General features: G+C 40.2%; 1 long non-coding RNA gene across 1 annotated transcript in view; it reads right to left on the bottom strand.

Moving 5' to 3' along the window:
- The window catches only part of LOC309647128, a 467593-nt gene extending 441670 nt beyond the window's left edge, over positions 1-25923 (bottom strand). The window contains exon 1 of the long non-coding RNA XR_014255830.1: positions 21453-25923. This is a non-coding gene — a long non-coding RNA (uncharacterized lncRNA). The remainder of the gene's footprint in view (positions 1-21452) is intronic.
- Between the last annotated feature and the right edge of the window lie 567 nt (positions 25924-26490).

Genomic DNA, 26490 nt, shown 5'->3' with positions numbered 1-26490 from the left:
TATTATTGCAGCTTTACGAGTCTCTAGATGGGCAGGAGCTGTGTCTCCGTGGGCCTCTGGCTCTAACGACAAAGCCCTGTTCTTTCCCTCTCTCTGTACTGGTGCTCATCACGCCTTTCTGGATGCCTCTTCTTCAGGTGCCTGGAGCAACTCTCCTGTGGTCGAAAGCTCCCCACTTCAGGTCGCACTGTTCTTCCTTCCCAGTCCCCAGCGCTTTCATAAAAGGTACCACATCAGCCAGGTGACTGTGGACTGATGAGTTAGATCCATGTTGGAGTCTGGGGAGTGAGGCTGCCAAATTCATTAAAAAAATACAGGACACCCAGTTAGATTCAAATTCCAGATAAATGAATACTGTTGTTAGTAGATGTATGTCCTAAATACTGCATGGGACATACTTATTTTAAAAAATTATTGTTGTTTATTTGAAATTCAAATTTCACTGGGGAACCCTCTCTGGGAGGAGATATTTGCTGGTGGAAGCAACACTGGTTTTGGGGCAGAAGACCCCTGTGTGGTCAGGCCATTCAAGGTGGCTGTTCTCTTGCTCTCTCTCTATCCCCAGCTCCACCAGGCCCTGCTTCACTCACATGACTATCCAATCCTCTTAATTATAGGGGTTAATCAGTAACTGCCTACGTGCTTGCCCCCTACCCCAGCTGCTGGTTTCCCTGGTAACTGATGAGCCAACCTGACGTCAAGACCCCCCCCCCATAAATGGTAGCTTCCTTCTCCCCTGAGTAGTGAAAGCTGCTGCCGTGTCCTGCTTGCCGTCTGCTGTACATGGTGGGGTGTCGCTCCAGGATCTTTTGCTTCAGACTTGTAAGAGCCTCCTGTCCAAAAAACTGTTGATGTCTCTGTCACTATCTCTGGGCTCTTTCTTCGGTCTCGTGGCCGGGCAACTACTAGGCTTGCAGGCCTGCGGGGTGCAGCCCGACAACACCGGGTCCCGTCTGGGCTCTTCCACCAGCTCTCTGTTCTTAGGAGAGTCACCCTCTCTGCCTGAGCCTCAATGTTATCATTTTTAAAAGGTGCATAAGTCTCTTTCCTTGCACTATGATTTAGTGCAGTGTTCAGTGACTGAACGGTCATCTAATGTTGATTATTAAAATGTCAAGTCAGTGATTTCAATAAGCATTTTTAATTGAATGATCTGTGCCAAGTGGCGGAGACAGAAGGATTCATGAGACATCATGACCCTGGCCTTTGGGTCATGATCTGGTCGGAGGATTGTAGACAGATGGTTGCAGATGAGTTTGCTCCGTGTGGTAATGAAGTGCTGGGAGGGGCTCGGGGCAGGCCTGCTCAGCTATGCCTGAAGGGACTCAGGGAAAGTATCCCAAGAAGAAGATGCTGAATCTGGGTCTTGAATGAGGAGTATAATTTCATGGCCACCTGTTTTCTGTGAAACTCACTGTCTCCTTTTACATAGTCAAAAACTATACTTTTATTGTTAATGATTTTGAAGCTTAATGAACCCTCCCAGTTGATTTGCATTCTGTGCTTCACATGTGCTACTCATTTAAGCCTCTAAGTATCACTGTTCCCATCTTACAGATGAGAAAGTGGAGGTTCACAGGGGTCAAGGAACTTGCCCAGATCACACAGGTGGTCAGCAGTGGAGTAAGAACCAGACCTGCAGTGGTTGAGAATCTGCCTGCCAATGCAGGGGACACGGGTTCGAGCCCTGGTCCGGGAAGATCCCACATGCCCCAGAGCAACTAAGTCTGTGTGCCACAACTACTGAGCCAGGGCTGTAGAGCCCGTGAGCCACAACTACTGAAGCCCGTGCGCCTAGAGCCCGTGCTACCTAGGAGTTCACTAAACTTTCCAGGCCAGCCTCAAAACCAGAGCCAAGAAGAAATAGCAGAAAACCTAAAACACGCGTGGGAAAAGCAGCTGGGTGTTGTCTTGGAGGCCAAGCTGCATTTCAGAGCCAGCCTTAGAAATCCAGCATTCCCCAGACCCCTTTTCTCCAGTGTGGCAAGGTGGAGGCAGGCACTGGTGGCCTTTCTTGTGTAATGAAAGGTTATATGATGACACTGGTTACTTGATCACAAAGCTCCTCGATGGTTCCCACTGAGCCAGAGCTTTGGCAATGCAGAGAATGGATCCAGTTTCAAACCTGACCTTTTCTGAGTACCAAATGCTGATGGAGAAAGGAGCTAGAATTGCTCCTCAAAGACAATCCTCTCTGCAATTCAAAATAAGGGCTGTCAGCTGAGGTGTGGAGGGAGGCTAATACCCAGGGAGCTTCCAGGGTTTCCAAAGACAGGTACTTGGTATCCATCTTATACCAAGGGGGCTGCTACATAATGGTGATTGCTTTTGTCTTTGTCTTTTCTCACGTCATTCCCTCTCTTTTGGACACACACATATATGACAGAGGCACACACGCACACACACACACACACACACACATACATTAATATTTGAAACACCCACATCAAATCAGGAGAAATGTTTTTGACTTTATGGGCATGAAACAGTCATATCTCCCATGTTACGCATGTAACCGTTCAACAGTATTTGCAAACGAATCGACACTTTCTTAGCTCACTCATTCATTGAACTTGGGTTGGTTCATTCAACAAATATGTATCCTAAGCACGTATATGTGCTATAATATGGTGGGTGCTGGAAGATGGGACTAGTTGTGGATGGAATTCAGATAATCAGTATCCAACCCCAGGCAACAGTAGGGGCAGGTGGCATAGAAGATACTGACACATTGCAGCCACATATCCTGAGACTGAAACTGGACTCTGCCACCCCCCAGCTGTGTGTCCCTGGGTAATCCGTTTAACCCTTTGACTCTGTTTCTTCATGTGTAACCTGGGGCTAATGAGAACTATTTTATTCGTTTTGTATGACAACATTTTGACTAATGACATGTTATCACTATACCCATTTTATAGATGACAAATATGGCTCAGAGAGGACTACTGTTAGGTTCACGTTTGCACGCTCATGAGTAATAGAGCTGTGTTGAACCCTGGTCTTCAATTTCCAAGTGTAGTATTTTTTTTCCATTTCTCTTCATTTTTTTAGCCCAAGTAATTAATCACTCCCTCTAAGCTATTCAGCAAAACATTTCTTTATTCTGGTATCATTATCAGCTGTGAACAGACCCTCCTGGGTCGGCTTATGCTAAACTTTTCAAGAGGACAAATGCCACCACAACAAGCTTCACTGTTTTTCAAGGTGAACACAGCCATTGCAGAGCATTAACTCTGTGCCGACCTCCGCCTGTGACTGATAAGAGCAATTTGATACCAAACAGTCTCTGGACTTGAGGGAGGGTCGGCCGGCTCCCACCCTCTCCCTATCATAGAGTGCCAGCTCCTAGAGTGTCCCAGTTTGGTCCTGCAGGTTTTTCTGTTTATGCAATACACCTCGTGAAGCCATAAGCTCTTGGCTTTTTGCCGAAAGAACGATTCTAGCCGTCTTCAGCTATGTGCAGGTAATCCCAGATAGCTGGACCACTGCACCTGAAGATGGGAGAAAGCAGCCAGCACTCACTGAGGTCCCACTCTGCTTGTCTAGTCAGGCATGAAAGACCATTTTCTAACCTGGCAACACAAACAGTTGTTAATATGCTTTCACCTTAGGTTCTGACCCCTTCCTCTCCCCACCCCCAGGCTGGAAGCCTTGACCAGAGAATGTGAGAACGTGCCTCCATTTGGAGCCGATTCGTTTCGCTGTACCTAGTTGGGAGCGGGAGAGAGCGTGTGTGTGTGCGCGTGTGCATTATGGGGATGAGCATATGGGGTGGCAGTTAAGGGTGGACGTCTCTCCCGCCCAGTTTAAACCAGGCCTTCACATTGCACAGTGCACTGGTACATACTTAGCACACTTAGTTAAATCTCTGGAGTCCAAGAGACTTCAGAGTCGTTTTCTGGTCCAACACTGTGACTGATATTTGGGTCCCTCTTCCTAAAGTCCTACCAACTGATTGAGCTGCAAAGGGTCCCATTTGGGTAGGTTTTAACAGTGGCTGTGGTTAGTCTGGGAAAAACAAAAGCTGTCCCCATGACCCAGTTGACATTTAGGTGTCCAGTAGAAATGTCTTGAATTTTAAGAAAAATCAATGTTCACTTTCATATCTAACATAAATACATTCTTATATGGTAATATGGTAAAATATTACAGGTAAGACTGAAGTTCCCTTTGGGCTGTCTTCTCCCACTCCCGAACTTTTCTTAGAGGAAACCGTTATTAATATTTTGGTGCACATCCTTCTAGACCTTTATCTATGTCTTTGTAGACAAGTTTGAGCACCTTGGTATGTACCTGACCTGGACCGATTCTCTGCATAGCTCGGGTCTAGTGAATTTTCTCTTCAGACTTGATAGATATTTCCATTCTGGCAGCTATCATGGAGGGGGGTGGAGAGGAAGAGTGGGCTCATGGGGGACCAAGAAGACAACCCTAGGCAGGTCACATCCCAATAGGAAAGTTTACAGAGTTTGTATTTTTGGTTTTTAAGGACGTAAGTCATTGTGGATCGTCCTAATGGCAGTTTCACCCTCTTCCCAAAGTCTTTGTTGCATCAAGGATGACCCAGAATCCCAGAATCTCATCTGTATTATTGGGGTTGCAGGAGAGTTTAGAAGCCGTTCATCACAGCCACTGAAATTTCAGAGATGGAGATACAGAGGAGAGTCTTTCTGAACTAGGATAAGTAACTTTATTGTCTGTTTCAAATCATTTGTTAGGGGCGGTAATGGTCGTGGCTCTGCTTGCCTCTTGAGGTCATGGAAGGGTAACATGAAATAATAAAGGTGAAATCTCAGTGTGGGTATGTGCTGATTTAAGCGACAACTGTAGCATAGTGTTTAAAAACGTGAGCTCTGGAATCATATTTTTATCTGGAAGGCATGATTTTAAGTTCTCTTGAGATGGAAATGTGTGAAGGGCCAATGACAGTGATTCCAGCTCTGGACAGAAGGGGGCACTCTTGTACTTTCTCTAGACTGTCTTAACTAAGCGTCGGGAGGGGTCAAAGTCTTATTGTCCTGTTTAATTTTTGTCACTGTGGGGGGGGTGTGGGTTACATTGTGCCCATTCTCAGGGACTGGTCACTTCATGACTCCCCAAAATGCAAAGGGTCCAGGCTTGGGTTGATTTTTACCAGTGGTTTTTCCAGGACGGATAGGAGCTGACCATGTGGCCCAAGTGGCATGTGAAGAATCCAGCACAGCAAACAGGTGGTGAGAATAGCACCAGGGGATCAAATTGCCACCTGATTTCTGCATGATCTATGTGCCGGCATGTTGCACTGCAGTAGCGATATACTTCTGCCTTCCATCAGGAATGGAAGAGATGGTGTTGGACTATGTGTTCCAGGAGATAAATTTTTAAGACCCCAGCTGGCTTGGCAATGATAGCTAGTCCTAAGGATGCCACTCTGGTGTGTGGGTGGGTCGTTATAGGAAACCATCACTGAAGGAGTGGTCCCATTTAACATCATCTCCCATCTTGTCATGAATATCAGAAGCCCTGACAACAGGGATGAAAAATGGGTGAAACATTTGGCATCTGGGGTTTCCAGAAAGTGCAGCCAGAACTCTCTGTAGAATAGTACAAGGAATTCCCCAGTGTTAATAATTCTACCAACTTTGGTTAATTTCTCTCTCTCTCTCTCCCCCTTGTTCTCTCTCTCTCTCTACAACTGTTATATACATATATAATTATATATACAATTATATATAATTGTTTTCCTGAATTATTTGAGAGTAAGTTTTATACATGATGCCCTTAACCCCTAAATACCTCTGTGTATATTTTCTAAAAACAAACACATTCTTTCATATAACCGTAGCAGAATCATCAAAACTAGGAAATTAACATTAACACAGAACTATTACCTAACCTATAGACCTTATCCAGATTCACCAATTATCCCAATGACATGTTATGTAGCAAAATACTGCATCGTGCTTTGAATTTGTGCCTGTTGAGCCTCCTCAGTCTTTGTCTTTTATGACAATGGCAATTTAGAAAAGTGCAGGTCAGATATTTTGTAGAATGTTCCTCAATTTGGGTTTCTCTAATGTCTTCTCATGATGAGATTCAGGTTATGCATTTTCAGCTGAGCTGTCATAGAAGTGATGCTTTTTTCCATGCATTATATAAGGAGGCATGCAGTGTCAATTTCTCCCATTACTGGTGGTGTTGACTTTGATTAAGGTTGTGTCTGCCAGGTTTCTCTACCATCTTTCTCATTAATTAGTAAGTATCTTGTCAGAAGATACCTGATTATGTAAACATTCTCTTACTCTTCATGCTTTAAGCCACTAGTTTTATCGTGCATTGATGATTCTTGCCTGACTTGATTATTATTATAATTGTTGCCAAATGGTGGTTTTCTATTTCCATGATTCTTTCTACATTTGTTAGCTTTCGATGGTAAGGAAGAGACTTACCTTCTGTATTTATTTACTTCAAAGACTGGTCCACAGTGGTTCAAATCCTTGAACACAAGTAATATGAGATGGTAATCAGGTGCTGAAGTTGTGCTTGGTGGTTTGTAAAGAATGTTAACATCCATTTGTCCCATTTGTTCTTAAAAGCTCATCAGTGTAGGAGTTAATGGCGTCCTTCTATTACAAATGAGGAAACTGAGACTCCAGAGAAGCCCCTCAATCATCACATGTGTTGATGTGATGTCAGGATTGTGAGGTCAGGATTTGGTTTTGTGAGCTCCCTGAGGACAGGGCAGGTATGTTAGTGACACTGAGATCTTCTAAACACTCAGAACAGAAGGTACTCAATACTGGTTGCTTATATGAGTAAGTGAGTGAATGAATGAAGAACAAAGCATTCTGCTTGCCCGAATCCCTCTGCTACCTTCTTGTGATTCGTAGAGGTCTTTTCCTCCCCTGTTACAGCAAAGTCTAACGCTGGAACTTCCCTGGGAAAAGCAGCCAGGTATCCTGCACAGTGCTAGATCTTTGCTGAAGACTGTGAGGATGGGCAAGAAATGGAACAGCCTGGGCCTTTACAAGCCCAATAGGGGGGATGGAGACATGGACCAAACGGAAAGAGCTCAGAGAACAATGCTGCCAGGTCCCAAACACGGGTTTTTCTAATATCGTTCGCCATTGGCTACAGGCCAGGCCAGGCCACAATCCCAGTGAGGGAGAGGGGCAGGCACACTCATCATTTTGACTCCAGTCCAAAGTCTAAGCGCCACTAACCAAGCAGGACAAGAGGTTTCCACCAGCTTCCAATGAAACCTGGCGGTTTTACGGTTTCCATCAGCTTCCAGTGAAACCTGGTGGTTTTATGGTTTCCACCTGAACTCTGGCAAAGCCTGGCATCCCAAACCCTGTATGCTTGTTCAAGCCTTTGACCACAAATGCAGCTCGGTGTGGGTATCAAGTGAAACCGAATCAAAGCCAAATTAAAAATAATTCTGAAATGTAACCAAGAACTTGACCCCAGAGTATCATGGAGGCTTTGCCACTAGGTTGCATTAGGAGGAAGGACGGGCCTTTGGAAAATTAATTCCCTGAGGTTTTTATTTTTAGCCTGTGCATTTATGGGGGTGGCTGGAATGCACAGATTCTGATTTTATGACTGAAGACTCTACTGTCTCCCTCATTCTAGGCCTCAATTTTCTATATTGTATAGAAAAAGTATTAGATCAGATGAGGGCTTGACAATGAGTGAAATGAGCCAGAAATAAGTAACAGTAAGTGATGGGACCTGGGGTGAACTGGGGACCATCTACCTGATTCGTGCAGAGAGCCACTATTAAGCTTCAGCTGCCTTGGAATACATACTTGGTGTTGTCACATAGACTCAGTGTGGACAGATATTCATATTTTTAAAGAGAAGCAAGAAATATAAATTTTTTTTGTGTGTGATATATCCTGCGACTACATAAATTTAAAAAAAAGCCATACAGTTCAAACAAAACACGTGTCAGTTGGATTTCAACCTGTGGGCTACAGGTTAACATCAGGACTGGCCATTCTCTAAATGATTTTCTTGATCCCAAATTCAACAGTCAACGATTCTTATCTGGCTCATCTCCACACATTACCTCTAACCTCACCTTCTTGCTATTATTTGTTGGGATTTTGTGGTCAGCGTGGCTCGGCCACGGTGCGTTTTTCCCTGAGTGAGTTCAGTATATATTTCTCCTGGTTTCATGCTTTCAGAGAAACAAATAGTAGTTCCTTCTGTCAGAGGCTGGTGGCCCTGCTCAGAATGAACAGACTGATAGCCTTGAAAGAGTCCCCCCGGTCTACCACGTCACTGAAATAATAGTGTGCTATGTCATGATTAAAAAAAAAGGTTGCATTCCATAAAACATGATGGGTGGCCAGCTCAGAGAGTTAGAGCATCTATTAATGGCACCTGGGGACAGAGTAGCCATTTTAGCTTTCTGTGTTCTGAGCATATCGATTGCACCCAGCTAGCAGTCCTTGGAATCTGTCTCTGTGGTCACAAGGAATTTTGAAGAAAGGAAAGGGGACGGGCTCAAAATAAGGCTATTCCTTCTGCAGGAAAATAAACTAAAAATTGTCTTCTTAACTCTTGACGGGCCCCTTGAATGATTTAGACCATATTTTTAAGCACATAGGCTGTTGGGCTCCCTTCCCTCCCCCACCCCCTCCCAGGCCAAGATGGGGTGGGTCTGTAGGTCATCTGACTTGACCCAGAAGCTTGTAGGGGTCTCCAATGGAGGAGGACATAACAATATCCGGAGAACCTTCCTGTGCTGTTCTCACTCCAGAGTGAGCACAGTGGTGAATGGTCTGATTCTGCCACTGCTTTGCTCACAAGAGCAATGGCTACCGTTTCATTTATTCTAAAAGCCCCAATCCTTACAATCACCTGCAAAACCCTACCTGCGCTGGCCCGTATCTCTCGGACCTCACCTCCCCTTCTTCTCTCCCTTGCTCACTCTGCTTCTTCCACCCTGACCACTTTTGTGCTCCCTTGAAAACAGTGGGAACACCCAGACCTTAGACCTTTACTTTTCCTCCAGAAGGTCACGTAACTGACACCCTTTATCTTCTTCAAGGCTCTGCTCAGATGTCATCTTTTCATGCCCCGAACCCTGTTTAAAATTGCAACTCCCACTTCCGCTCCCCCAGCACTCTGTACTTGCTCTGCTTTTGTTGATTTCACTTATCACCTTCCAACACACTTTTCATTTACTATTGTTCATTCTGTTTCCCTTCACTGGAAGACGAGTCCACCTGGGCAGAGTTCTCTGTGTTGTTTTACTGACGTATCCCAAGTACCTAGAATGGTGGGCACTCAATTAGTACTTGTTGAATGAATGAACGGACTTGGTTGTCCTGCCGGACTGGTCCACTGGGGTGTTGAGATGAGGCTGGCAACAATACTGAAACACAACCAAGAGGTTCCTGCCCTGCTTCTCGGGGCCGGGGTGGGGTCATCGCAATTCTCAAGGGTGAGCAGCCCATTTAACTTTTGATGAGAACCACCCCCCTCCCCACCGAAGGAAGGAGGTTATGTAACCCTGAAGCTTTTCCTAATCAGTTGTACCCTAGAAGGGTGAGGAAACCCGGCTGGTCAGAAGAGTGTTTCCCACCTAAATTTCTCCAGCTTCCTGTTCTAGGAATGATTAGCCACAGAAGTCAGAGAGAAACCAACGGAAAAACAAGTTTCCTCCAATCTCCCTCTGCACCTTGAGCATTGAGGTTTATGAAGATTACGGTAAAGCTTATCCAAGAGAACGGTGACCGCTGCCCCGGCTCCTTCCCCTAGTTGGTGGTGATGCAAGGGCCAGGGCTGAAACGAGGGCACTGGGGTATCCGGAGTGGGGGACCTCAAAGAAAATGCATCTTGAAAAAATGTGAGCTGCTCTGAAAGATCCAGCCTAGCAGCTTCCTGAAAACGAACCACATTTTGTTGGTTTCCCATCCCCTAACTCCTTCTCCTTTCCAGCTCTCTTCCTTTACTCTCCGCAGCCCCTACTAGAAAAGATAACTGTCTTGTTTCCAGATGAGGTTCTGTTGCAGGGAGATAGTCTGGGGACTAGGATCCGAAGGCAGACATACATTTGGAATGATCTCCCTGCTGAGGTTCCTGTGTTCCACATCTGCTTGGGACATCAAACAGCTGTGCTGAGGGCTGCCCATTGGGGAAGAGGTTGTGGAAGGATTTCAGATGGAAGGAAAATTTAGTGCTCATGCCGTGGCTTAGGTGCAGACAGTAGCTAATGCTTTCACATGCTTGCTAGTTGGCTAATGTGTAGCACCTGTTCAGGAACTGAGCGGTTTGCAACTGAGGACTCACCAGTTTATGAGCAGAAGAGAGGATTTTGCCACTTAACTGGGTTATTTTCTTCCAAAATTTTTAGCTAGGTCTGGTGTTGAATCCGGAGTGTTGAATCTGAAGGTCCCTGGCACACAGTTCAGGGAAAAATTTCAAGAATTTCTGTGTGTTTTTCTTAATTTCCTAGTTTTTTTTATTATAAGTTGCAATTCTTTTATTGTCTTAAGTTTTTAAAAGTCTGGCTCTCCATGTTATATATTTGAAGTGTATATGGTATTTGAGATACTCATTTTCATTTATTCTAGGTGGATACATTTCTATTCTTTGAAAAAAAAAAAAAAAAGACAACTTTCTCTTGCCCAATAGCACAAGACCATTTTAGGCATTTAGTTAGGGGGAGTATCTTGGATAAGCAATGTTTAAAAATGGGGTGCAATATAATTGAATCACTTTGCTGTACACCTGAAACTAACACAACATTGTTAATCAACTATACTCCAATATAAAATTAAAATTAAAAAAAAGAAAGCAAATACATATATGTTTGGTCATTCAGATGGTCAAAATATATTTCTTATATATATTTGGCCTTCATCCACAATTTCTGGCTCTCATAACCCTTGGAATTTCCTGGGCGATAAGTGAAATGGGAATATCTCTTGTTATAGTATTTGGTGTCTGGTCTTTGGTTGCTTGAAAGCTTCAGAGCCGTAAGGGTTGAACAGGTGTCTTGATATCCGTAACAATCCCTTCTCCATCACAACTGGGTTTGTGTTTATAGGTGACTTTTGGAAAGCACTTAAGGATGGGAGCTGGTTGCCAGACGAACCAGCTGTGAATACGGGTGTGCGGTCAGGCCACTCAACATGGCTGTTCTCTTGCTCTCTGTGCATCTCCTGCTCCACCAATCTCTGCTTCACCTGCATGCTACTCACATGACTATCCAATCCTCTTAATCGTAGGGCTTAATCAGGAACTACCTACGTGCTTGCCCCCTACCCCAGCCACTGGTTTCCCTCGTAAATGATGAGCCAACTTGACGTCAATCCCCTTGTAAACGGTAGCCTCCTTCTCTCTGGAGTAGTGAAGTTTCCTACCGTGTCCTGCCTGTTGTCTGCTATACACAGTGGAGTGTCACTCCAGGACTTTGCTTCAGACTTGTAAGATTCCCCTGTCCAATACACCATTGATGTCTCTGTCACTGTATCAGGGCTCTTTCTTTGGTCTAACGGTTGGGCAACTACAAGGCTTGCAGGCCTGTGGAGTGCAGCCCAACAAGGGGGCTGGAACTTTCTGTCCCATCCCCTGATTTTGGGGGAAGGGTAGTTTGAATCAATCACCAATGGCCAATGAGTTAATCAATTATGCCTGTGTAATGAAGCCTCCATAAAACCCCCAAAGGACTGGGTTCAGAGAGCTTCCAGTTGGGTGAATTTGTGGAGTGGTGTACCTGGAGAGGCATGGAAGCTCCGTGCCCTGTCCCCACACCTTGCCCTATGCATCTCTTCCATCTGGCTGTTCCTGAATTATATCTTTCAATAATAAACGGGTAATCTAGTGAATAAAATGTTTCTCTGAGTTCTGTGGGCCACTCTAGCAAATTAACTGAGCCCAAGGAGGAGGTGTGGAAACCTCTGATTTATAGCCAGTTGGTCAGAAGCCCAGGTGATAACCTGGGCTTGCAACTGGTGTCTGAAGTGGGTGGGTAGCAGCTTTGTAGGATTGAACCCTTAACCTATGGAATCTGATGCTGTCTCTGGGTAGATAGTATCAGAATTGAGTTGAATTGTAGTACACCCAGCTGGTGTCCTGAGAATTGTTGGTGTGGGGAACCCCCTCCCACAAACACACGTATTGCAACACACATCTTTTGGTCCAGAAACCCAAAAGATGGGGTGAAGGGACTCTTCCAGGGACTGGAGAGTAGGTTTGGTAAGATTTTGGACTGCCACACAAATTTCTTATCAGTAAACCTCTTACTGAACAAACCTTTCATAAATAACATCAGAAAAGGGCACAAATCATAAAAGTACAGCTTGATGAATTTTCAAAAATAAACACTCCTGAGACTTCCCTCGTGATGTAGTGGTTAAGAGTACACCTGCCAATGCAGGGGACATGGGTTCGATCCCTGGTCCAGGAAGATCCCACATGCTGTGGAGCAACTAAGCCCGTGCACCACAACTACTGAGCCTGCGGTCTAGAGCCTTCGGGAGATAACCACCAAGTGGTTTTCTAAAGTGGTACCAACCTGTAGTCTTGCCAGCAGAGCAGGAATATTCTGATGGCTTCACATCTTCATTAATGCTGTGTAATATTGGTGGTGTTTTTTATTTAAGGCGTGCTGGTGGGCATGTAATGGTATCACATTGTAGTTTTGATTTACATTGTCCTGATGACTAGTGATTTTGATCACCTTCTCATATGTTTATTAGCCACTTGGGTATCCTTTTTAGTGACATGCCTGTTTAATATTTTACTCATTTTTCAAATTCTATAACTTTGCTTTTACTTATTGCTCGGAGTCCTTTATAAAATCCAGCATGGAGTCTTTTGTCAGGCACATGAATTTCAAATATCTTCTCCTACACTGTGGCTTGCCTCCTCATACTCTGGTTTCTTTGGATGAAAAGATTTAAAATTTTAATTTGTCAAACTTTTCCTAAGCGGTTAGTTGTGTGTGTGTAAGTCCTGTATAAGAAATTTTTGTCTATTGAAAATATCATGATATTCCTCTAGGGTACTTTGTAGAAGCTCTATTTTTTTTTTAGCATTTTCATTTAGGTCTATAATCCATCTGGCCTTTTGTGTCTATTGTAAAAAGGGAGTCATGATTACTATAGCAACGTTTATTAAAGAGACCATTCTTTCTCTGCTTAACTGCAGTATCTCCTTTGTTATGAATGACTACATGCATGATTTTTTGTTTCATTGGTCTGTTTGTCTATCTTTGCACTGCCCTAATTACCTATAACTCCATAATAAATCTTGATATCTGGTAATGTAAGTCCTCTAACTGTTCTTCTTCAAGATTGTCTTGACTTTTTCTGACCCTTTTCATTTCCTATAAATTTTAGAATCAGCTGGTTAATATTCATGTCAAAAACTTCTGGGGTCTTGATAGGGATTGCAAAGAATATATAAGTCAATTTGGAAGAAATTGATATCTTTACATATTGAGTGTTCTGATCCATAATCATGGTCTATCCCTCTGTTTGCTTAGGTTTTTTAAAATTTCTCTAAATAATATCTTGTAGTTTTCAGTTTAGAAGTCTTCCATATCTTTAGTCAGTTTTAATGCCAAATATATGATGTTGTTTGATTTTTTAATAAATGGTATTTTAAAGTTTTTAATCATTTAACAAAATCATTTATTTCAATAGGTTATAGAATCTTATGGATTCTCAAAGTACACAATCACATTGTCAATGAATGATCATATTTTTATTTCTACCTTATCAATCTTATGTCATCCATTTCATTTTCTTGCTTTATTACACTGGCTAGGGCTGCCAGTACAATGTTAAATAGGAGTATTGATAGTGGATATCTTTGTCTCATTTTCAATATCTGGGCGATATATTTCGATATCCCACCATTAATACGACGTTTGTTGTCGTTTTCTTTTTCAGACCATAAAGACAGGCATATTTATAGATTTTTAAAATAAATACTCTTCATCAGATTAAGAAAGATTTTTTGTATTCCTAGTTTACTAAGTTTTTTTTATTACTTTATCATATCTATAAATATGCCTACATGGTTTTTCTCATTTTTTCAAGATAGTAAATATTATTGGTTAACTACATCAGCTTCATTTCTGGAATAAGTAAATTTTGTTGTAACATATTATGATTTTCATTATCTCTGGATTTGAAATAATTATTTACTATTTTTTCTTCTGTATTTTTGAGAGGTAATTATCCATAATATTTTGTTTTAATATTCTTGTTAGGTTTGAAAATCAAGTCATGCTGGTCTTATAAAATAAGTTTGGAATTGTTTTCTCATTTTTTCTGGAAGAATCTGTGTAATATTGGTGTTATTTCTTCTTTAAGTATATAAAAAAGAATTCAGAAGTGCTCATCAGGGCCTATAGATTTCTTTGTGAAAATATTTTTAATTGCATGTTTAATTTATTTAATATAGTATTACATTTTCTGTTTCATTATGTGTCTGTTTTGGTAATTTGTATTCTTTAGAAATTGGTTGATTGTCTAAATTTTAAAATTATTAACAAAAAATTATTGTAATACCTAGATATAAAGTTATGTCTATATTTTCATTCTTTATTTTGGTTATTTTTTCTTTCTGTCTCTTGCTATAGATTCCTCAATTTATTAGTTTTTTCAAAGAATCAACTTTTGAATTTATTGATTTCTCTATTCCATGTTTGCTTTTATTTCATTTTAATTCTTCCTTCATTTCAAATTAATTCTTCCTTCTGTTTTCTTTGGGTTTAATTTGTTGTTCTTTTCAAAATTTAAACTTCTTCAGGTGAAGAGACTGCTGATTTTCAGCTTTTCTTCTTTTCTAACATATGCCTTAGCTAAATGCCACAAGTTTTAAAATATCAAATTTTTAATATCACTCAGCATATTTTCTAATATCCAATCTGATTTAACACTGAATGTGTTATTTAGCAGTCTTGTCTGATTTTCAAACATTTGAGAATTTTCTAGTTGTCTAATATGGAATTTTATATCCAGCACCATCATAAAATATATTTTAAATGATTTAAATCCTTTGAATTGTATTGGCACTTGCTTTATAGCATAATATCAATATATGGTCAGTTTTGGTAAATGTTCCACATACACCTGAAAATTGCATAATTGTCAGCAATACTTTTTTCTTCCTTTTGTGGAATTTCAGTTACATTTATGCCCTTTTCACTTATTGTCATCTATATTTTCTTTTGGTATTTTAAACAATTTTTTGTCCTCTGTACTTCAATCTGGATACTTTCTATTGATACTTCTTCTAGTTCACTCATCCTTTTATGAGCTATATGTGACCCAATGTATCCATTTATTGAACTGCAATTTTAGTTGTATTTTTTACTTGTAGAATTTCCATTTGATTCTTTCTTAAAGATTCCAGTTATCTGATAGTGCTCTAAATCCTGTCATCTATGTTCTTCAAAACATTAACAGTTTTTTAAAAGTCCACGTCTATGTATTTCTTTCTATATTCAGTTTCTTTTTTCCTCAGTCCTGTTTCTTATTCTTCTTAGTAATTATTGAGTGAATGCTGGACATTGTGTATAAAAAAAAGTAGAGGCTCTGACTGTATCACCATATTGAATGTGGCTTTTCCTTCTTGAGCTCTTGGCAAAATTAATAATGGGCTTAGGAATGTCACCTCATGGCAGGACAATGATATTTCAATCACTACTGGAGATACATGGAGATACATTCATGTTATATTCACACGTTTCACTTTCTTTCCATCTCCATTGCTGCAACCCTGGACTGGACCTTAATTAATTGTATCTCATCTAGAGCTCTGACCAATTTTTTCCATTTTTATTCTCTCAGTTCATTGCAATTTGGCCATAGTCATTAGATTAAGATTTACAAAATTCCTCTGGTTACATCCCTCCTTTTATACAAAGCCTTCAATAACTGATTTCAGAGAACTGAAATCCAGCAAGAAAAGACCACCATGTTTTCCCCTATAATGGATTCCCAGTGTGAGAGATGGCAAAGAAAAGGACAAAGTTGGAAGCTGGTCAAATGTCCTAACATCTCAGTCTTATGTTTCTAGTATGATTGTAAGTGGAATGCCACCCTTATTTAATAATGACTGTTCTTCCAATAAGAGAATATTCTTATCATGAATTCTCTTTCGAGGTAAAATTTCACTTCTTAAATTTGTTACGATGAGAATTATTTGTTAATTATAACAAAATAAAAGATTTCTATTACAATGTAGAAATCAGTCTTTCCTAATTGTACGAATTGTCTAGGGTTTAGCATTATTCATTGTTTGCATATAATATCTCAATTTAGGTACACTTCCCACCAAGTAAAAGGAAGAGTCATACCCCAGGAAGAAAATGTAATTCACGGTAGCTTTTTTCTTTCAATAAAAACGTGCTCCTCTCTTCATGTCTGTGAGTATAGATTTGATACTATATGTAAATGTGCCTTGTAAACTCTAAAGTGCTATAAAAATGAAAGCTATTTTACTTAATAATTAACATCAATGCTAATAAAATATTGTCCTCCATTAAAATGCAAAAGCTCTTGGGAGATGAAGGCATTAAACCAATTATGCATGACTTGGTGTGAAATATTTCATCAGCATCTTTCCCGAGCAATAAATGAAGTGGTGTAGAGTAGAGGAGAGAGAGAGATGGGATACATGAGAGAGAGAGAGGAAGAGGAAATGTGAAAGCAACAGGGAGAGAAAACATACAATTATGTATATCTGGAGGATACAATAGTAAAGGAAGGACTAGTAGAAAGTAAGAGGCAGGACAAGTAAGCAGGAATGAAATAATCATGTTGGACTCTTTGGCCATTGTGAGGAGTTTGGTTTATAGTATAAAAGCAATGGCTAATGATGGGCTTTAAGTAGAGGCATTTCAGGAGAAATGAAAGGGAATCAGAGTGACCCCAATGGGGATCTTTTGCGTCTTCTTATTGGGATAAAATTGTCGCTGTTTTGATCAAAGTTAAAATTTCTTTCTTTCAAAATTAAGTCTTAGATGGGGGTCTAAGTTTCAAATGCAATAATGTATATAAAGCTTCCAGCCTGGAGCCTGTTTATATAAAAGGCTTTCAGCAAAAGGCAGCTATGAGGCTGGCCGCAATGAAGCAACTTGGGCTACTTTGACCTCCAAGGTCATTCTTGCCAACACTTGACATCTCACCTCTCACCCCTCAGGAATACAGGGCAAACTAGATTTTAGAGACTGCTCTCTTCTCTTTTGCTTTCCAATATTTTAAATCCACACACTTGTCTTCCTACCCCCTTTCTCTATTCCCTCCAGCTGAAGACTTAATATGAATTTCAGGTAAATCCTGAGTTTCACTTCCAAGTTTTCTGTGGAAGATCCTTCCATCGGTACATTATTTAGCTCTCCAGGAATACCTGGATGGGGGAATTGGAGAAGATAGCATACAGGTCTTCAGCATTATTTCCCTGGAGAGTCTGCGTGTTGGAGAACGGCTAAGTCTGGGAACTTCTAGGAAAGTTATTGGTTCATACATCTGTCTTAAGCACATGGGAACCTGCCAGTAGAATTCTGGAGAAAAGACTGTGTAAAGAGCCTAAAGAAGGTTGATAGATGATTTGAGAAATGTCAAAGGGAAGTGATATTTCTGATGCAAATTTATATGGGTTTTAACTGTTTTCAGCTTTACTTGCTGCTCTCTGTAGTGTTTATTTACCTTGTGGGTTTTAATTGACTGATCAATGAGAACTTTATTTGGACTTGCGGTCACAGATTATTTTGAGTGTTGGTGACTCATTGGGGAGGGTTGCATTTGAAAGATAGACACAACATTCAAATCCTTAGGTCTTGTGTGTAGTAGAGAGGAAGGTAGGAGGCAAGGAGAAGGGAAAGGAAATAACATATACCTACTGTGACACATGTTTAGGCACCTACATGTATTAACTCATTTAATCATCACAGCAAATGGGAACACAGATATTTTAATCCATTCATTGCAGATGAAAAAATGGAGGCTCAGATAGGTTAAGAGACAGCCAACATTTACAGAGATAGAAAGAAATAGGACTGGAATATGATCTGATGGAGTAGAAATCCATGTTCTTTCCATTATCAGTTTGGGAAGATCCATTTGGATACTAGAAAAGATTTCTGTACTAAATAATGGGATTTGACTATAGTTATTCACATTCTGGGGCAGGGTGGGGGGAGTTAATATCCTATCATTATTTTTTCATTCTTCCTTTTGAATTTGACTAAGTCACTGGGACTCTCTGTGCCTCAGTTTTCTGATCCCTGAAAAGACATGATGGGATGAAACTAGTAGTTTAGAACACCAGGTCACCTTCCCAGGAGCTCAGAGACTGATAGAGAAATAAGTGTGCATGCAGGGGAGGTCATGGGAGGAAGCTGAGTGGCTCCTACATCAGCAAGAGCTTATCTTCTTTTATCTCCTTTGCATATTAGACTTCTGGATGCTTTTGAAGAAAGGATTTCATGGCTATTGAGAAAAAAAAAAAAAAAAAGGCAGGGGGACAACTAGTCTATACTGCCTGGTTTGCACTCTTCAACTTTGTTATGCTCCACAGTCAGGTCATCAAATCTGAGTTGACAAGCTTGAGGTCTCAAAGGCTCAAAGTTCCTTAGAGGCTCAAGCAATGAAAACATGTGACTGTCAATGGACTCATTTATGTGAACAAAGAATGAAGCTGTGAGGAGGCATAGAATACAGGAGAATTGAGTCGTTCACTGGCTCTCAGTCAGTTTGCTGAAAATCCATTTGCCAAAAGGTGATTCACCAAAACACCAATTCCCTGTAAACCTATTCAGTGAAAATAAATTCGCCGAAAGATCAACCTGCCTAATTCCCTGGAAACTGTCAAACAAATATTTTAGGCCAGATCTAAGACAGTTTGTTGCAACTATTTCCTAGCAAGAGCAGATGATTTTGCTTAAGGACTATAGCAGAGGCAGGACTTCAGGAGGGGAGGTAATGGGGAACGACATAAGGCTGCAAAAATAGCAAAGTTTGTAAAATTAAAGTCTCATCTTTAGAATACAAAATGTTGACTATTTGAAGTGTTTGGAGACAAATGTAAAATGCTAGAGAAGCTGACATTCAAATTAGCTGGATTAGCAAATCCATATAAAAAATGTGCAGTGACATTTGGATTTTTTTCACTTCTTGCCTATTATGGATAATGCTGCTATAAACATTCATGTACAAGGTTTTTTGTCTTTTGGTTTTTTTCAGACATGTGCTTTCATTCGTCTAACACATTACCCAGGAGTAGAATTGCTGGTCATATATGTAAGTGTATTTCAACTTTTTAAGAAACCGTCAAACTGCTTTCCAATGTGTATGTGCCGTTTTATATTCACCAGCAATATATGAGGATTCCAGTTTTTCCACATCCTTGTCAGCACTTGTTATTATTTGACTTTTAGATTCTAACCATCCTCCTGGGTGTGAGATGGTATCTTGTTGTTTTGACTTGTATTTCCTAATGAGTAATGATGTTGAGCATTTTTTTCATGTGCTTATTGGCCATTCATTTATCTTCTTTGGAGGAATGTCTATTCAAATACTTGGTCCATTTTTAAATTGGGTTGTTTGTCTATGTATTACTGAGTTGTAAAAATTTTATACGTTCTAGATAGAAGAGCCTTATCAGATATATGATTTGCAAATATTTTCTCCCATTATGTGTATGTCTTCTCACTTTCTTGATGTTGTCTTTTGAACCACAAAAGTTTTAAATTTATGTCCATTTTATCACTTTTTTTTCCCATTGCTTGTGGTTTTGAGTTGTATCTAGAAATCGTTGCCTTGCCCAAGATCATGAGGATTTTTCTTTTTTTTTTTTCTAAAAGTTTTATAGTTTTAGATCTTATGCTTTGATCTTTGATCAATTCTGAGTTAGTATTTGTGTATGGTGTGAGGTAGGTGTCCAAATTAATCTTTCTGCTGGTGAATATTCAGTTGTACCAATATCATTTGTTGAGAAAATTTTCTTTCCTATTGAATTTTCTTGGCATTTTTTGTTGAAAATCAGTTGACTGCAAATGTATGAGTTTATTTTTGGGCCCTCAATTCCATTGATTTATTTATATGTCTATTCTTATGCCAGTGCCTCGCTGTCTTGATTAGTGTAGCTTTATAGTAAATTTTCAAGTTGCGAAGTCTAAGTCTTCCAACTTTATTCTTATTTTTCAATATTGTTTGGCCATTTCATTTTCTGCAAAAAGACAGCTAGGAATTTGATGGGGGTTGCATTGAACCTATAGATCAATTTGGGTAGAATTTCCATTGTAACAATATTGAGTCTTCCAATACAGGAACATGTATTGTCTTAATTTTAGATCTTTAATTTATTTAGACAATGTTTTCTAATTTTAAGTGTACAATCTTGAACATCTATGATTGACATTTTCCCTAAGTATTTATTTCTTTTGATACTGTTGTGGATTGAATTGTTTTCTTAATTTCACTTTCAGATTATTCAAAGCTTCTGTAAAATACAAATGATTTTTGTGTATCACTATACTTGATCTTTTGTCATGTGACCTAGCTAAACTTTTTTATTATTTCTAATATTTTTTATGGGCTTCTTAGGATTTTCTACATATAGGATCATGTCAGATGTATATGAAGATTGTTTTACTTCTTCCTTTTCAATCTGGATGACTTTTATTTCATCTTCTTGTTTGATTGCACTGGCTAGAACTTCTAGTATAATGCTAAACAGAAGTGCCAAGAGCAGATATCTTTTCTTTATTCTGGATCTTACAGGGAAACCTAGTCTTTTACCATTAGATATGATGTTAGCTGTAATTTTTTTTGTAGATTCTCTTTATCACGGTGAAAAAGTTTCCTTCTATTTCAACTTTTGAGAGAGTTTTGTCATGAATGTGTGTTGGATTTTGTCAAATACATATGTTCTGTCTATTGAGATGATCATGTGGTTTTTTGATTTTCTATGCTAAAACAGCCTTGTATTCCTTTGACAAATCCCACTTGGTCAAGGTGTTTAATTCTTCTGTGAATCTGTATGATTTGCTAATATTTTACTGAGAATTTCTTCATTGTTTCTTGGCTTGTCTTTTTCACTGAACTATTTTCTCTCTGCTTTTAATACTATTCTCATGAAGAAGTAGCTGAAAAACAAATAGTTAAGATTCACTGGATATGACCATGTTGGAAGAAACTTTTCTATAATACCCATGAGCTTTGGAACAAGATGGAGGTGAGACTGAATTGTAATTTTTCATAATCCACCTCTCTCAACCACTGTGGAGTCCTGGGCTTCTAGCAATATCCTACAGTGTGTAAATGAAGAGTGGTTAAGGAAATATTTAGGTGGCCTTTGCCTAAAAATGAGTAAATGAAATTAAGTAGAGGATTTTTCTTTTTCACAAAACTTTGTTTCTCTTTCTTCCTCAGCATTACTTGCTATGGGCTAGTGCTGCTAAGTGCTTTACATGTGTTATCCAATAGAAAACTTACATTCATCTTTCTTTTTATAAATTTATTTATTTTATTTATTTATTTTTGGCTGCATTGGGTCTTCATTGCTGCGTGCGGGCTTTCTATAGTTGTGGTGAGTGGGGCTACACTTCATTGCAGTGCGTGGGCTTCTCATTGCAGTGGCTTCTCTTGTTGCAGAGCACAGGCTCTAGGCACGCGGGCTTCAGTAGTTGCGGCATGCAGGCTCAGTAGTTGTGGCTCACAGGCTCTAGAGGGCAGGCTCAGCAGTTGTGGCGCACGGGCTTAGTTGCTCCACAGCATGTGGGATCTTCCCAGACCAGGGATCGAACCCATGTCCCCTGTAATGGCAGGTGGATTCTCAACCACTGTGCCACCAGGGAAGCCCCTTATATTCATCTTGAAACACAGGGAGGCTAAATAATTCGTTGAAGATTACCCAACCTGCAAGTAGCAGGGCAAAGATTCCAGGCTGCCTGACTCTAAAACTTACACTCTTACCTATACTGTCAAGGGTCTCTTCCTTCTTCTTCCCTTCTTTCCTTCTATCCTTTCCTCTGTATTTCTCCCTCTTGCTTATTCAATTCACATTTGTTGAGCCTTTTATAATAATAAAATTGATATTATTAGGTAATATTTATTAAGTACTCCTTATGGACCAGAACATATACTTTTTCCTTAACAATTATTAACTTATTTAATTCTTATAAATACCCACGAAATGTATGATTTCCTTGGTCTCATTTTACAGTTGGGAAGAATTGATGTACAAAGTTTACATAATCTGTCCAAGGTCACAGAGCCAGTAAATGATGGACTCCAAGTAGTCCCTTTAATGACACACGCTATGGTTATAAAGAAAACGTGACAAATACGCTAGACTGATACTGGGTAAGTGTGTTTAAATGATATTTCAAAGACTGATGAAGATGATCTGAGTATGCACAAGCTGCCTGGAACAACTAACTCTGCTTAGAGAAGCAGTGGAAGGCTTTACTAAGAGGATGATATTTGTTCATGATATTAAGGAAGAGCAGGAGTTTGCCAGTACCTGGCAGGAGCAAGGAGAGGTCCAGCATCTCACGTGAGAGGAGTTGCTTGGACAAAGGGCAGAGCGATGTGGAAATAGCCATCACCTTCAAAGACCAGTGAGACATTCAGAGCAAGGCAATGCAGGGTTAAATGTGGGGAGCAGCGAGCAGCTTTGCTGTAGAGGCTGGGTGATTAAGCCAGGTTCTGAAGGGCCCAAACCAAGGTTTCAGAGTCAGAGCACCATTTTTGAGCACAGAAATGACATGATCAGTTTTGGTTTACAGAATCATCCCAAGGCAGTGGCCAGGAGACTGAGGGAACAGAGTCTGGCAACAGCAGGGAAGGAGGAAGGAGACTGGTGCAGAGTGAATCTAATTTGTTACTTTGACTACAGGTGAATCTGGGGCAATAAAATGATTCTATTTTGGGGTGCATGATGAAGCAAATTGTGTACAGGACTTAGAGGTGGGCCCAAATGGCTCCCATTCATAATTTAGCTTAGCACTGGATGTGTGTCTCTGGGCTAATTGCATTCTCTCTCTGAAGATGGTTTTCTGGAACAGAGATAAAAGTACCTGGCTCTTAAGGAGATGCTCAGTATAAGGTAGCTACATGACATTACCTTCAAATACTTCCTGTTTACCTGGATTAAAAATATGTGAAGTGTGTGTGTGTGTTTGTTTTTTAACATCTTTATTGGAGTATAATTGCTTTACAGTGGTGTGTTAGTTTCTGCTGTATAACAAAGTGAATCAGCTATATGTATACATATATCCCCATATCCCCTCCCTCTTGCATCTCCCTCCCACCCTCCCTATCCCACCCCTCTAGGGGGACACAAAGCAAAGAGCTGATCTCCCTGTGCTATGCAGCTATTTCCCACTAGGTATTTATTTTGCATTTGGTAGTGTATATATGTCCCTGCTACTCTCTCACTTCGTCCCAGCTTACCCTTCCCCCTCCCTGTGTCCTCAAGTCCATTCTCTATGTCTGCGTCTTTATTCCTGTCCTGCCCCTAGGTTCTTCAGAACCATTTTTTTTTTTTTTTTTTTAGATTCCATATATATGTGTTGGCATACGGCATTTGTTTTTCTCTTTCTGACTTACTTCACTCTGTATGACAGTCTCTAACTCCATCCACCTCATTACAAATACCTCCATTTCATTTCTTTTTATGGCTGAGTAATATTCCATTGTATATATGTGCCACATCTTCTTTTCCATTCATGTGTCGATGGACACTTAGGTTGCTTCCATGTCCTGGCTATTGTAAATAGAGCTGCAATGAACATTGTGGTACATGTCTCTTTTTGAATTATGGTTTTCTCAGGGTATATGCCCAGTAGTGGGATTGCTGGGTCGTATGGTAGTTCTATTTTTAGTTTTCTGAGGAACCTCCATACTGTTCTCCATAGTGGCTGTATCAATTTACATTCCCACCAACAGTACAAGAGGGTTCCCTTTTCTCCACACCCTCTGCAGCATTTATTTGTGTGTTTGTTTTAATAGCTTTATTGGACTATAATTTCCACATCGTAAAATTCACCCATTATAAGTGTTAAATTTAATTATTTTAGGACATTTATACAGTTGGGCCATCATCACTACAGTCCAGTTGTAGAACATTTCCATCACCCCGAGAAGTTCCCTTGTGTCTGTTTGCAGTTCATGGCTGCTTCCACTCCTAGCCATAAGCAACCATGATCTGTTTTCTGTCTGTACAAATTTGCCTTTCATAGACATTTGTTACTGATGCAATATGTAGTCATTCTAGACCTTTCATGTAAATGATATATACAGTCTTTTGCACCTGGCTTCTTAAACTTAGGTTAATATTTTTGAGGTTCATTCATGTTGTGGAATTATCATAGTTTGTTGCTTTTAATTAATTTTAATTCCATCACATGGATATACTACATTTTGTCAATGCATTCACCAGTTGATGGGCTTTTGCGTTAAAGTGTTTATTGCACAACATTGAGTGCTACTCAATCAAAACCCGTCAGAATTTTCAGATTAACTGAGATTTATTTTCCTTTGATTAAGTATTTTGAAGAAAGCAAATAACCATGCAGCAAAGACCATATCAGAGATGTAAAAAGGGAGTTTGTTGTATATTATATCTAGCAATCTCTTTATTCATCTATCAGTCATTGATGTATCTATCAATCATCACTGTTTATTTTAGCATTTAAGAGCAAAGGAGTTCGTATGGACACCAAGGGGGGGAAAGTGGGGAGGGGGGCGGCGGTGGTGGTGGGATGAATTGGGAGATTGGGATTGACATGTATACACTGATGTGTATAAAATGGATGACTAATAAGAACCTGCTGTATAAAAAAATAAATAAAATAAAATTCAAAAATTGAAAAAAAGAAAAACAAAAAACAAACAGAAAACAAACAAACAAATTAAAAAAAGAGCAAGGGAGTAAAGCATGCATTCCCACCTCTAGGTCTTAAATTCCTGAAACAAAATTCTTTTAGTTATATAACTATCAGTGAATAATTAATTTCATTCATTTTACTATAGCTACTAACCATCATAGTGGTCTTGTTCACCTTAGGCATATTTTTAACAATGAGGCTGGAAGCCAAAAACGTATTTGGTGGATGCTGAGGCAAGCTGGAAATTAAATGCACCAGAAGTCTTCCATTTTTCATGCTTTGGGCTGATGACATTCTGACTGTAATAAGAATCCTGTTCCCACCCAGTTACCTTCAGATGTGGCTTCCCAGGGTCACTGAAGTCAGTAGCCTTGGCTTGGTGAGAGATCTATCCCCCTGTACTCGCCCCCATCAGAGCACCCATCACCTTGTTGAACTTCCTGTTCACCTGTCTGTCTCATTTATCAAGGGGTCTAATTTCTAATTTTTGTAAATCTAACCTATGGTGCAGTCCCTGAGGTAGTAGATGCTCAATAAAGTTTGCTGGATAAATGAATATGTGCTAAGTAAACTGTTTAGAATTTTGAGATTTGTTTTTGCAAGTGACAGCTATTTTGAATGTATTCTAGGTGGGTTGAAGTGAAAAGGACCACTTCCTGGCCCCATTTATAATTTCCATCACTGGTCAGTTATTGTGAAGAAGCACCCTGTGGTTCCCTTCATTTGCCCAGGGGAGTTCAGTGGGAACCAGCCACTTCTCACCCGCTGGCTTTCTGTGGTTGAAAAATCTAGATCCCTAAATAGCCCCTCTTTTGTGCCCTGGGGTTCTAAAGCTGGCATCCACTTTTCCCTTCAGATCTAAAACGTTGTATTCATATCCAATTCATATGATGCTTGGCGTCTTGAGGAGGACCCGAAGGAGAAGCCAGATTTAAGCACAGTGATGGCAACATCCTCCTTACGTGTCTGCATTCTGTTTTTAAAATTAATTTTTATTGGAGTAGAGTTGATTTACAATGTTGTGTTAGTTTTTGCTGTACAGCAAAGTGAATCAGTTATACATATATCCGCTCTTTTTTAGAGTCTTTTCCCATGTAGGTCATTACAGAGTATTGAGGAGAGTTCCTTGTGCTCTACACTAGGTTCTTATTTCTTACCCTCACCCAATTCCCCATGACCTCACGCCCTTCTTTACAGTGAAACCAGAGCAATCTTTTCAAAGCACAGATCTCGCGGTGCCACACCCCACCTGGAACTCTCTCCAGGAGCTTTCCCCCACTCCAAAGTCTCACACTGCCTGGTTCCAGCACAGCCCCTTCCTACTGTGACCCCTGCCTCCTTCTCTAGTGCCACCTCTGGTCCCTCACCCCTTCTTGTGTACCTTTGCACCATGAATACTTAGCATCAGGGGCTGGCTACGTGGATGTTTTCAATTACAACTGAGAGGGGATGGGGATAACACTGAACAAGATGAACAGTGTGAATAGTGGGGAGATAGTCTACCGAATGTGCCATACATCCCCTAGAAAGCCAAAGATGGGAGACAGGACTCTTGTTTTCTCCCTCAGTTGGCTACAGTTCCCATGTATCTCTCAGAGCATGCTATCTTTGCTGTCGGTTGCTAACCACCTCATATTCCT

Source organism: Balaenoptera physalus (genome assembly GCF_965194825.1).
Source record: "Balaenoptera physalus genome assembly, chromosome: 17".
NCBI lineage: Eukaryota > Metazoa > Chordata > Mammalia > Artiodactyla > Balaenopteridae > Balaenoptera > Balaenoptera physalus.
Note: the sequence above shows the minus strand (reverse complement) of the source record. Positions and strands in the feature narration are given on the sequence as shown.